The sequence below is a fragment of the Euleptes europaea genome, chromosome 21, assembly GCF_029931775.1.
Source record: "Euleptes europaea isolate rEulEur1 chromosome 21, rEulEur1.hap1, whole genome shotgun sequence".
Taxonomy (NCBI): domain Eukaryota; kingdom Metazoa; phylum Chordata; class Lepidosauria; order Squamata; family Sphaerodactylidae; genus Euleptes; species Euleptes europaea.
In genome coordinates this window covers 3,937,535-3,949,757 of record NC_079332.1, presented here as the reverse complement: position 1 = coordinate 3,949,757, position 12,223 = coordinate 3,937,535, and the positions used below count along the sequence as shown (strand labels likewise).

The window sequence follows — 12,223 nt, the reverse complement described above, 5'->3', positions numbered from 1 at the left end:
GTGCCATCTCTTCTGTGACCAATGTAAGGCAAATTCCTACCTCTGCAGCGGGCTTGTCCATGGGGCTTGCCCGTGACGTTCAAGCACCTCTGCAGAACCCCCTTTGCCTTCGCCTGAAAGGTTTTTCTCAGTAACCTCTTTCCCCGGGGGCGCATCGGGATTCTGCGAGGGTCATAAACGGACAGCGTCTCTGCCGCCTCACTAATTGTAACGCATCCTCATAATGGGAACAGCAACGGGCGCCGTTGATCCGAGCTCTTGTGTTGGCGGACGTTGGCGTGACCTGATTATCATCCTTTAAATAGAACCAATTGCACAGGGCTGGAACGTTTCAACCAGTCCACTTGGCTCCCGCCGTTCCCCCCACCACCACCTTGTTCCGACACATCTGCTGGGTTCGTCTAGCGTCGTATTTTGCAGCGCCTTTCTGGTACAGCACGTATGACATGGGAAGCCTATGTATATTGAGTTTTGTGGTAGGAAAACAGGATATAAAAGATGACAAGAGTCACCGGAAAAGCCGTCATGCTAGGAAAAGTTGAAGGCAGGAGGAAAAGAGGAAGACCCAGCAAGAGAGGGATGGACTCTATAAAGGAAGCCACAACCCTCAGTTTGCAAGATCTGAGCAAGGCTGTCCAAGATAGGACATTTTGGAGGACATGGGGAGGGGCTGTGGCTCAGGTTGTAGAGCATCTGCTTGGCATGCAGAAGGTCCCAGGTTCAATCCCCGGCCTCTCCAGTTAAAGGGACCAGGCAATTAGGTGATGTGAAGGGAGCCAGCGTGGTGTAGTGGTTACGAGCGGCGGTTTGGAGCGGTGGACTCTGATCTGGAGAACCGGGTTTGATTCCCCACTCCTCCGCATGAGCGGCGGAGGCTAATCTGGTGAGCTGGACTTGTTTCCCCGCTCCTCCACACGAAGCCATCTGGGTGACCTTGGGCCAGTCACAGCTCTCTCAGCCCCACCTACCTTGCCGGGTGTCTGTTGTGGGGAGGGGAAGGGAAGGCCGGTTTGAGTCTCCCTTAAGCTGTAGAGCAAGTCGGCATATAAAAACTAACTCTTCTTCCTCTTATTCATAAATATGAAAACTTCACTTTTGCATATATTCAAAGGCAAAGGTGCAAGGTTTAAAAAAACACCATTTTTTTTTCTTAGATAGAATCCCCTCAAAGTATAGCTTACAAAGGGAATTCCTAAATCCGGCCCTGGCATGCCAAGGTTGCATGGTTGCAAAGGTTGCAAGGTTGCAAAAATGAGGTTGCAGCCGGCTTTTTATTCTTGGATAACTGTCATACGGATTTTAGGTAGCGGTAGCGGAGACCATCACTTGGTGAGATTCCACTTGGCCAGGACTGTGATCTTTGACTGCTTTCTTCAGTTAGTATGCAGGGCTGCTCCATTTGTGGGACGCCAGCGAAACAAAATCTTCCCGCGGCGGCATTCTCTTCAGGGTTCCTTCGCAGAAAAATGTGCAGAGGAGGTTCGGGAATGTTTGCACTCGCTGCTTGAAGAGCCGGGCGGAGTGACAAGAGGGTCCTGTGAGCAAATCGCTAGTTGGCAATGTCCGAACGGACCGTCCTACATCATGCACGAAGCTGTTCGCTTTAATCTGTGTATTTCCCCCCCCCCCTGTACCGTTTTGTCCTGGATGATCTTCACTCCGAGTAAAAGGAATCGCATTCTTGTCACAATTATTCTAGAACTTAAAAGTATGCGTGGGGTTGCGGAGGCATGTACGGCAGGGATGCAGAAAATGTTCATTGAATTGTAGAACGGAATCGTAGAGTTGGGAGGGACCACCAGGGTCATCTAGTCCAACCCCCCTGCACAATGCTGGAAATTCACACTACCCCCCCACACCCCCAGTGACCCCTACTCCATGCCTGGAAGATGGCCAAGATGCCCTCCCTCTCATGATATTGATGGTTTTTCTATTCACGAGTTAGGATGGCATATTTGCAACGATACTCGAGTGCTGTGAATAACGCAGCGGGTTGAATATGTCTATTAACCGTGTGAGGCCGTGGCTCTGTGGTAAGAGCGTCTGCTTGGCATGCAGAAGGTCTCAGGTTCAATCCACGGCGTCTCCAGTTAAAGGGACCAGCATGTAGGTGCTGTGGAAGACCTCTCTGACTGAGAGCTTGGAGAGCCGCTGCCGGACTGAGTAGACCATGCTGACTTTGATGGACCAAGGGGGTCTGGTTCAGTAGAAGGCAGCTTCATGTGAGGCTGTTTTATGTCTAGTTAAGCTCTCGGGGGTCTTAGACCTAGTGACGCCTGTCGAGTCTAGCCACAGAACCCTTAAAAAGTTGTCTTGATCCAAGGGGTCTTGAGGGACAGTTTGGTTCAGAGCCAGGCCACTGTGGCTTATAGCCATGTTAAGCAACAGATAATCTACAGGCCGTGTAAGATCTGCTGAGCCTCTTGGGATGGTCTATGTTGTCTCGACCTGCTCCCTTCTTGGAACCTGCCTCTTTTTATTATGCTTGCAACTCCATCTCTTTTGGTTGCCTCCGGTGCCCCAGTTCTGGCAATTTTGTTTACCTTATTGCAAAGAAACCCAGATGTTCGGAGGCGGCCACTGAAGGAACCATCACCTAGAGTACTGTGTTCAGTTTTGGGCACTGCAATTTAAGAAGGATGTAGACAAGCTGGAACGGGTCCAGAGGAGGGCAACAAAGATAGTGAGGGGTCTGGAGACCAAGTCCTATGAGGAAAGCTGAAGGAGGTGGGCATGTTTAGCCTGAAGAGAAGACTGAGAGGGGATATGAGAACCATCTTTAAGTACTTGAAGGGCTGTCATATAGAGGAGGGTGCCGAGTGTTTTTCTGTTGCCCCAGAAGGTCAGACCAGAACCGATGGGTTGAAATTAAATCAGAAGAGTTTCCGTCTAGACATTAGGAAGAATTTTCTAACAGAGCTGTTCCTCAGTGGAACAGGCTTCCTCGGGAGGTGGTGAGCTCTCCTTCCCTGGAGGTTTTGAAGAAGAGGTTAGATGGCCATCTGTCAGCAATGCTGATTCGATGACTTTAGGCAGATCATGAGAGGGAGGGCACCTTGGCCATCTTCTGGGCATGGAGTAGGGGCATCTTCTGGGCATGGAGTAGGGGTCACTGGGGGTGTTGGGGGGTGGTAGTTGTGAATGTCCTGCATTGTGCAGGGGTGTTGGAGTAGATGACCCTGGTGGTCCCTTCCAACTCTATGATTCGATGAGGAGCAGCAAATGAGCGGAAGGGGTCCAGCCGCTCCGGACAACGGATCCAGGGATGGAGTGGAGTTGACTGACAGTTTGGGTAACTCTGGATTATAGCTTCACACAGACCGCGGAGGAAGCGTTTTGAGTTGTCCAGGGGCAGCAGCTTTTCCCCCATCGGCCTGCGGCTGAGACGGGGAGGCATGGTTGGCTATTGACCCTACAACCCCCCTGCGGCCTTTTTCTCTCCCCCACCCATTTACTTTTCTCTCTTGATTTTTTTTAGCCCCATGCAAGGACTTGTTATGTAAAACACCAGCGAGAGAGTGAGAGACACAAAGAGGAGGGAGGGAGATTCTTTAGTGTTGGAATCTGAGTCACATGGGGCTGTTTTATTTCCCCCCTCTTGCTAATCTAGTTTCTATAGAAACAGGATTGGGGGGGGGGAAGACAAGCGGAGAGGAAGGGAGAGAGAATTAAGGTGATGGGTGAGAAAATATGGGTGGCAAATGAAGAGGAAGATCTAGTTTGGGGACGGGGTTGAATAGGATGTGTGTCGCGTGGGGGGGCTGTGGCTGCCAACCGTCGGAGTGGGCATTTTGACCGGCAGGCGTTTGGGTCTTTGCCTCGGATGCAGCGCGTGTGCAACATGCATTTGGGGGAAGAAGGTGTCGGGAACATTTTTTCCCCCTGAAGTGCACCCACCCTCCTGGGAAGGCGAAGCAGGAAGAACAGACCCAAGTATTAGCAGGTGAGTGAGACAGCGGCTGCACTGGGGAGAGAGGACTGGCTGTAGTCATAGATATGTTGGCACTCGCGCCCAACTAGAGGCGCAGCCAGCTGGCAAGGGGTCCCGACTCCCCAGGACGTTGATTGGCCCATATTCTTTGTCTCCTTCCTTCCCCCCACCCACCCGCCCCGCAAAACTCTGCGCATGTTGGCATGGGGGTCGCATATGGTGATTTGTCTCCAGTTTGTCTCGCTGCTTAGATAAGCGTTTTGCACGATGCAGGCTATCTAGGTGCAAAGAAGGAATTGGCCTCTTTTTTGGGGGTGGGTGGGTTTCAGGATGGATTGGTTTGAAGGATGGTGGCCTGCCTCTGTATTCAGTTGCGATCCTGGTCAAACTTTCTTCCCCTCTCCCCAAAAGCCTTCCAGTACGGTTGTGTTCCAGAGCTGCTTAGTATTTTTGCCTGCACCCATGAACGTTTGCAAGCTCTGGAGAAGACAGTCCCACTGGGCTGGTAACCAGTCCGGCCAGCGCTGTTCTCACGGGCTTGACTCTGGGATGTGGCTGTTGTCCTGGTTGCTAAGTGCTTTGCCTACGGAGGTACATGTGTGTGTGTGTGACCGTGATCCTCATGCCTAGAGAGGATCGTGCTTTCCGATGGGAAGGGGGCTTCCAAACAACTCCTTCGGGGTGACCGGGCTGTTTCCTGGGTGACAAAGAACACATGTGCCTCACCTGGAGTACTGTGTTCAGTTTTGGGCACTGCAGTTTAAGAAAGATGTAGACAAGCTGGAACGTGTCCAGAGGAGGGCAACCAAGATGGCGAGGGGGTCTGGAGACCAAGTCCTATGAGGAAAGGTTGAAGGAGCTGGGTATGTTTAGCCTGGAGAGGAGAAGACTGAGAGGGGAGATGAGAACCATCTTCAAGGACTTGAAGGGCTGTCATATAGAGGAGGGTGCCGAGTTGTTTTCTGTTGCCTCAGAAGGGTTAAAATTAAGAGTTTCCGTCTAGACATTAGGAAGAATTTCCTAACAGAGTGGTTCCTCAGTGGAACAGGCTTCCTCGGGAGGTGGTGAGCTCTCCTTGCCTGGAGGTTTTCAAGAAGGGGTTAGATGGCCATCTGTCAGCCATGCTGATTCTATAACCTTAGACAGATGATGAGAGGGAGGGCACCTTCGCCATCTTCTGGGCATGAAGTATGGGTCACTGGAGGTGTGTGTGGGGAAGTTAGTTCAGAATTTCCTGCCTTGTGCAGGGGGTTGGACTAGATGACCCTGGTGGTCCCTTCCAACTCCATGATTCTATCATTCTACATGTACAACTCTTAGGTTGGCTGTAAAGGTTGCTTTTGTGCGCCCTGACCCTTACCAGCCATGTGCTCCCTTCCAAGTGACTGGCTTGTTGGTAGACTGTGTCCAGGTGCAAGAATCTGGCGACTGCTTCGGCTGCGCATCTTTCCTACGCTGACTTGAGCATGTGTCTAATAATGGCACCGCTGCACACATAGGCTGTATGCTGTGGGTCATGAGACACAGCCTCCCTGAAGGCGCTATGAAAAAACTTTGGTGCTGCCTACTCCTATTCCCGTTATGTTGGGAACGGCTGTTCGAATGTGTTTGCCTACGGGCTTTTTGGGATTTGCTGTGTGTCCTTTTGCCAAAGCGTGTAGCAGGGTTGTTGTGAATTTTCTGGGGTTTTTTTTTGGGGGGGGGGTATCCTAGCTTGCATTTTTGTAATAAATAACGATTCCTGATCTGTGAAGCTTTCCGACCGTCCGTTGCTTCAAAATATGTTAGGCGACCTGGAAGGGAGGTGTGGAGAGGGGTTGCTAGAATATAATGTGTATATACCCACCCTCCTGGTTTGAGCGTATGGGGTTATTCGCTTGTGATTTTTGGTATTGTTTGGTATTGGCTGCTTATCTTCCTTTTTAGCTACAGCGCTCTCTGAGAGAATCCCCAAAGATCATCCGGTTCAAGAGAGCTCAAGTGTTACATAAAACTGTAATTTTAATTGATAAATTATCATTGCTAATGAATCATAAGAATGATTTTAACCTATCTTCGCTGGCTGTTCGGTGTGTTTTATTACTTCGAGATGCCAATGAAGGTATTGTATTGTACTGTATTGAACTGGCTGCTTCCTAGCACTGATTTGAAATCACAGGATTGCTTTAAGAGGCTGGGTTCTTCTCGTCCATATCTAACGGAAACCATTGAGGTTGGGGTGCAAGAGAAATAATCCCCCACCCTCCCTAATGGGGCCATGGCTCAGTGGTAGAGCATCTGCTTGGCGTGCAGAAGGTCCCAGGTTCAGTCCCAGGCATCTCCAGTTAATGAGACTAGGCAGGTAGGTGATGTGAAAGACCTCTCTGCCTGAGACCCTGGAGAGCTGCTGCGAGTCTGAGTAGACAATACTGACTTTGATGGACCGAGGGTCTGATTCAGTATAAGGCAGCTTTGTGTGTGCGTGTGTACTTAGTGGAGAACGACTGATTTGCAGAAAATAGCAGGGAGATACAAGGAAGAGGCCGTAGCTCAGTGGTAGAGCCTCTGCTTGGCATGCAGAAGATCCCAGGTACAATCCCTGGCACCTCCAGTTAAAGGGACCAGACAAGTAGGTGATGTGAAAGACCTCCGCTGGAGACCCTGCAGAGCCGCTGCTGGTCAGAGTAGACAACACTGACTTTGATGGACCCAGGGTCTGGTTCAGTAGAAGGCAGCTTCATGTGTTCAAAACTGAAATCTGGTGAGGCTAGCAGATGAACAGACAAACACCGCCCCGTGTCCAGATGTATGATCTGTTCAGTTGTTTACATCTGGGTGCAAGAGATGCAGGATAAGCATGCGTTTCCGTTAGATGGGCTGCAATTTCACTTCCACACCGGCGGCGAGCAGTGGTTGAGGCTCTGGGAGTTAGCTGTGGCTCCCCGCAGCCAGCCATTTGTAGAACAGCGACTCACTGCCGATCGGCCCTCGCAGCCTTTTCCACACCACTGCCAGACGCGAGCGGAGAATGTCTTAACGGTAGTGTGGAGGAAACTGTGCGGTGGAGGCCCACAGCGCACGACAGGCTTGCCCCGTGCGGAGCATCTATCATACGGAGGCCGTTTCCAGCTGCTAACGTTCTCAGAGGAAGCAGATCTTGGTGTGCATTGGCATCTGTAGGACATAAAAGAAGATTGCACCATCTGGGTATCCAGGGTAGATGTTGCCACTGAGTTTTGAAAGGCCCTGCCCAGCTTTCTTCTGAAACAAAATTTGGCTTGAACTAGAAGAGTCCTAAGAGCCCCGTGGCGCAGAGCGGTAAGCAGTCCAAGCTCTGCTCACGACCTGAGTTTGATCCTGCCGGAAGTCGGTTTCAGGTCGCTGGCTTGAGGTTGACTACCCCTTCCATCCTTCCGAGATCGGTCAAATGAGACCCAGCTTGCTGGGGGAAAAGGGAAGACGACTGGGGAAGGCACTGGCAAATCACCCCGCAAACAAAGTCTGCCTAGCAAACGTCGGGATGTGACGTCACCCCATGGGTCAGGAATGACCCGGTGCTTGCACAGGGGACTACCTTTACCTAGGAGAGTCCTACTTAGGTAAAATATCCGTGGTTAGTTGAGAGAGAAGTGAAGAGAAGTTTAATAAGGTTGGGGAAAAAGAAAGTGGTTGCCGGTTTGGTCCCGGAGAATAATCGATGCGCCTCATTATCAAATTAGGTTTCAGGAGCACAGAAAAGACACTGAACATGAAACCGGAGGCAAAATTTAGCTTCCTGAATATTTCGACTTGCATCTAAAAGGCCAGTTTCTAATCTTCATCGTCAAGAAGTTATGCTTTTAACTGTAATGCCTGGTAAAGGGTCGGAAGCCGAAGTAGAAGAAGAGGGGTTATTTTTTTTTTAAGTAATCAAGTTCACAATACCCTCCACAACTAGCATTCACTGTGCGAGCTAGATATCCACAGCTTTTCAATTATGGTTGCTTCCAGAGTCCATTGTGCTATGTAGCCCTTCAGAAGAGCTAATGCTTCTCAATCCCAAATGCAGAGCCACAAAAGCCAACAAACGTTGGATCCTCCCTGTGCATACGCCTGAGTGGCGAATCGCAGGTCCTTGAAGACATCTTGACATTAGGATAAGAGTCCATGAGTCTAACGTTAAAATAAACACGTAAAAATCCCGAGTAAATAAATTCCCTATCAGATGGGGGCGGGGACGGGGGGAGAGACTCGCAATGTTCCCAGTGGATGAATTATTCTTCCTTTTCAGCCAAATATCTCCCAATTTATCAAGTAAGAGCTAGCATCTGTTTATAACGTAGATGCGGTACTTAAAGGCTTACACGGGTTATGTCCTTGCAAGGCTACTTTGGACAGCGCCCTTCTGCGAGTTGTATGTGAACATGAGCCGCTGTGTCATGGCCTTGAAGGATGCTTGGAATGTCCTTGCACAAAGAACCGGCCTTCCAGAAATTGTACCAGTCCATGTCATGTACATATTTACACACAAGCAGGTGCTGCTGTGTCTATTGGGTCCGACTGTCAAAGGTTCACAGCAGTGCAGCCTTTCCAGGCAATACTCTGCTGTAAATCCCCAGTTAGTTCAGTGGGACTTTACTCCCTAGTAAAAAAAAGCTTTGGATCACAGCCTTAGTGCAGTGCGGTTTATAAAAGGTTTTAGGCCAGCTCTTGGATTCATTCTGAAAGTTCAATGTTAGTTCAGTGAGACTTTTCTCCCTAGTAAGAAAGCTTTGGATCACAGCCTTAGTGCAGTGCGTTTTATAAAAGGTTTTAGGCCTGCTCTTGGGTTTATTCTGAAAGTTCAATGTTAGTTCAATGGGACTTTACTCCCTAGTAAGAAAGCTTTGGATCACAGCCTTAGTGTAGCATATTTTATAAAAGGTTTTAGGCCAGGTCTTGGGTTTATTCTGAAAGTTCAGTGTTAGTTCAATGGGACTTAACTCCCTAGTAAAAAAAGCTTTGGATCACAGCCTCGGGGTAGTGTATTTTATAAAAGGTTTTAGAACTGCCCTTGGATTTATTCTGAAAGCAAACTACAATGAATCTCCGGATTCCCAACCCTTCCTACTCTAGGACACGCTAAGAGCGCCTCTTCATCTTACCAAAGCAGCAGATCAAAGAGGGTATATTTAAGGTGAACCAAGTATCCACAGTTCCTCCCCAAGCATGGTTGGTAGGCAAGATGATAGTCATCCTGGGCGGCACCATTTAAAGCCTCATGGGAAGATGCTTGTAGGGAAGCCATAAAAGGTCTCCCTGAAGTATGAAGTGTAATAGAATATACTGGATTTGCGTTCTGCTGCAGGGCTCATTTGTGAGTCACGGAGCAGGCAAAGGTCACCCCTGCCCATTTTACTAGGTGTGGACAAATGCATTTCTCTGTGTTCCCATCTTCGCTTAAGCGCGTACCGCTCTGATATTCTCAAGTGCAAGTTGAAACCAAACAACCACCACTGTCACAAGGGAAAGTGAAAGGCTGTGTTTAGTTGGGAGAAACCCCCCACCCCGTGCCTGTTCCTGACTCCTTCCGGCTACAACCCATGTAGTTAAAGCCTGGTTTACATGTCAGTTGAAACAACTGACCCGATTTTAAGATTGCGTGACGCAACTAAGTGTATCCTTCATTGGGGGGGGGGACCCTTTGCATTCTGCAAATGTTGGAGGAGGTGGACCGAACTTCTTCCTTAGAGATCCTTTCCTTCTAAGGGGAGTGGTTCTCATTTTCCACTGTAGCTTGATCCAACAGGACACGGAAGTCTTGCAGGCCTAGCAGGCAAAAATAGTAAAAGAAGAAGAGTTTGTATGGGCATTTGCACAAATGTAAAACGTGGCATTGGCCATGACTCCTTATAGCATTGCAGGAAAGAAGAAGAAGAATGAAGAAGAAGAAGAAGAATGAAGAAGAGTTGGTTTTTATATGCCGACTTTCTCTACCACTTAAGGGAGACTCAAACCGGCTTACAATCGCCTCTCCCCACAACAGACACCCTGTGAGATAGGTGGGGCTGAGAGATCTCTAAGAGAGCTGTGACTAGCCCAAGGTCACCCTGCTGGCTTCATGTGGAGGAGTGGGGGAATCAAACCCGGTTCTCCAGATCAGAATCCACCGCTCCGAACTACCGCTCTTAACCACTACACCACGCTGGCTATTTAGCTCTTTCAAGCAGGGGGGAGCAAGTGGTGAATGTTCAGGCCACCCCGAAGGGCCGTCGTTGAAGGCAAGAGAACAGTCTTCCATGGGAGCAGAGACGCTCTCGCCATGTGCTCATAACAATATTGTATTGGGGGGAGGCTAGAAAAGGCCTGATGTCCTGAGGGCAATGAAGCCTGTGGAGAAAAAGGGAAAATCTGACAAAATGTCAGTTCAGTAAAAAGGTTTCGTCTCCCAGCACTGCCCTTTGAGCCGCTGCAGGCAATTTTCTTATCTGCTTTCCAAATGCCATCTGGGTGAAACAGAAATTATGATAGCATGATGCGCTAAAGGTTGATGATGTGGGCTTAATTAACATTAGCTATGCTCTTTGAGGCTCTCCTGTGGGCCTGGAAGGGGCATAGGCATTGTTTTTATTGGGATGGGGGCTGGTTTTGCAGCACAGCAACCGAAAACAGGGAGGGTCCCTCCCGGTAGGAGACATAGGGTGGTAATTGCTGGGTGCTGAAACAATGAATTTAAAAGAATATTTGAGCCGGCATACTAATACACACTGCAGACCAAATGGCTTCATGGCCGGGGTACCAAGGGGCCAAAGAGCCTTGCTTCCAAAGAAGCACGTTTCGAAAATTGAGCGCAAGCGAGAGTTAAGCGTGGTTTGATGCTCACTGAAGATGAACGATTATGCCATCTTTGGATTGCTTCATTTTGCATCCCTGCTTGTTAGGGGAAAATTTGGGTTCGGGTTTAATTGGACTTTTTTTTCAAGAAAACCCCAACGCCGAACTCCCCTATACCGGTAAAGGTGAGAATTCGGCATTAAATTCGGGATTCCTGAAAAATTTGGCCATTTAAACCCATTAAACCCATTTTGCGGCTTTCCACAGCTCCTGGGGGGTGCATTTTTGCAGGTCGCGGTCCCAAATTTTCAGGGTAGCTTGAAGGGACTCTCCTTGCAAGAACCCCCATGTTTGGTGAAGATTGGGTCAGTGGGTCCGAAATTATGGGGTCTGGAAGGGGTCGCCCCCGTCCTCCATTAAAACCAATTTTGAATGCATTCCTATCATGATAGAGTGGCCGAAGATTTTGGGAAAATAAGGGTCCAGTGGGACCTTAAAGACTTAACCACGTTCATTTCAAGGAGATCTTCCATGAGTCAGAGATCATTTCTTCAGATTTGGGAGTTTGTCTGACCATCTAAAGAATATCTGAGGAATACCCATATGGACTTTTTTTAAAAATAATTTTTTTATTGTTTTCTCATTTTATACATCATAAATCAATTTCCATTAAGACTTTAACAATAGGAATATAGGAATACCCATATGGACTTAAGGGCGTTAGGGGTGTATTAAATGAAGGAGATGAAAATTCTCCCTCTCAAAAGCGGTCTGCAAATACTTGGTATGTGGGAAGAAGTGAAATGAATGGACTAGAAATGGATTAGAAATGGCAGTAGACAAACAGCAGGACTGTGGTTACTCAGTACCTTTTCTGATGGTACCTTAGGAGGCCTGGATGTGTGGCGTTAAAGCTTTCTCACTTAGTGTATGTCAGAATATATGAAAATAAGTGGGGAGGGGCCCTGGCTCAGTGGTAGAGCCTCTGCTTGGCATGCAGAAGGTCCCAGGTTCAATCCCCGTCATCGCCAGTTAAAGGGACTAGGCAAGCAGATGATGTGAAGGACCTCTGCCTGAGCCCCTGGAGAGCCGCTGCCGGTCTGAGTAGACAATACTGACTTGGATGGACCAAGGGTCTGGTTCAGTAGAAGGCAACCTCATGTGTTCATGTGTGTGTGTTTGCATGCACATGTGCACGCTGTGATGGTGGTAACGAATATATGTTCTGGTGAAGTTTCACCCACCCATGCAGTATGCAGAGTCTGGAGTCGGAAGGGCAGTTCTTCAACTACCTCCTTAATCTTCCCCCCTGGGGTCTGTCCCCTTTCCCCGGCTCGGCTTCCAAATGCGGAGATGGAAGAGCTCGGTTCGACTGAGTCCCAGCGAATGGAAATATGACTCACTACCACCTGAGCTTTGCCATGGAATTGCAGGGGAGAAACGTAATGACAGAGAGCTCATTTGAGCTGCAGGTTCGGTTTTACGGGCTTTAATGAGATGTGTAATTGTTCCCAATCAAAT

General features: G+C 48.9%; 1 protein-coding gene across 1 annotated transcript in view; it reads left to right on the top strand.

The window, feature by feature from the left end:
* LOC130492784 (ankyrin repeat and fibronectin type-III domain-containing protein 1-like) overlaps positions 1-12,223 on the top strand; it is a gene marked incomplete at its 3' end in the record, with an annotated part of 200,689 nt that overhangs the window by 124,629 nt on the left and 63,837 nt on the right. The gene's annotated exons all lie outside the window — the stretch shown is intronic.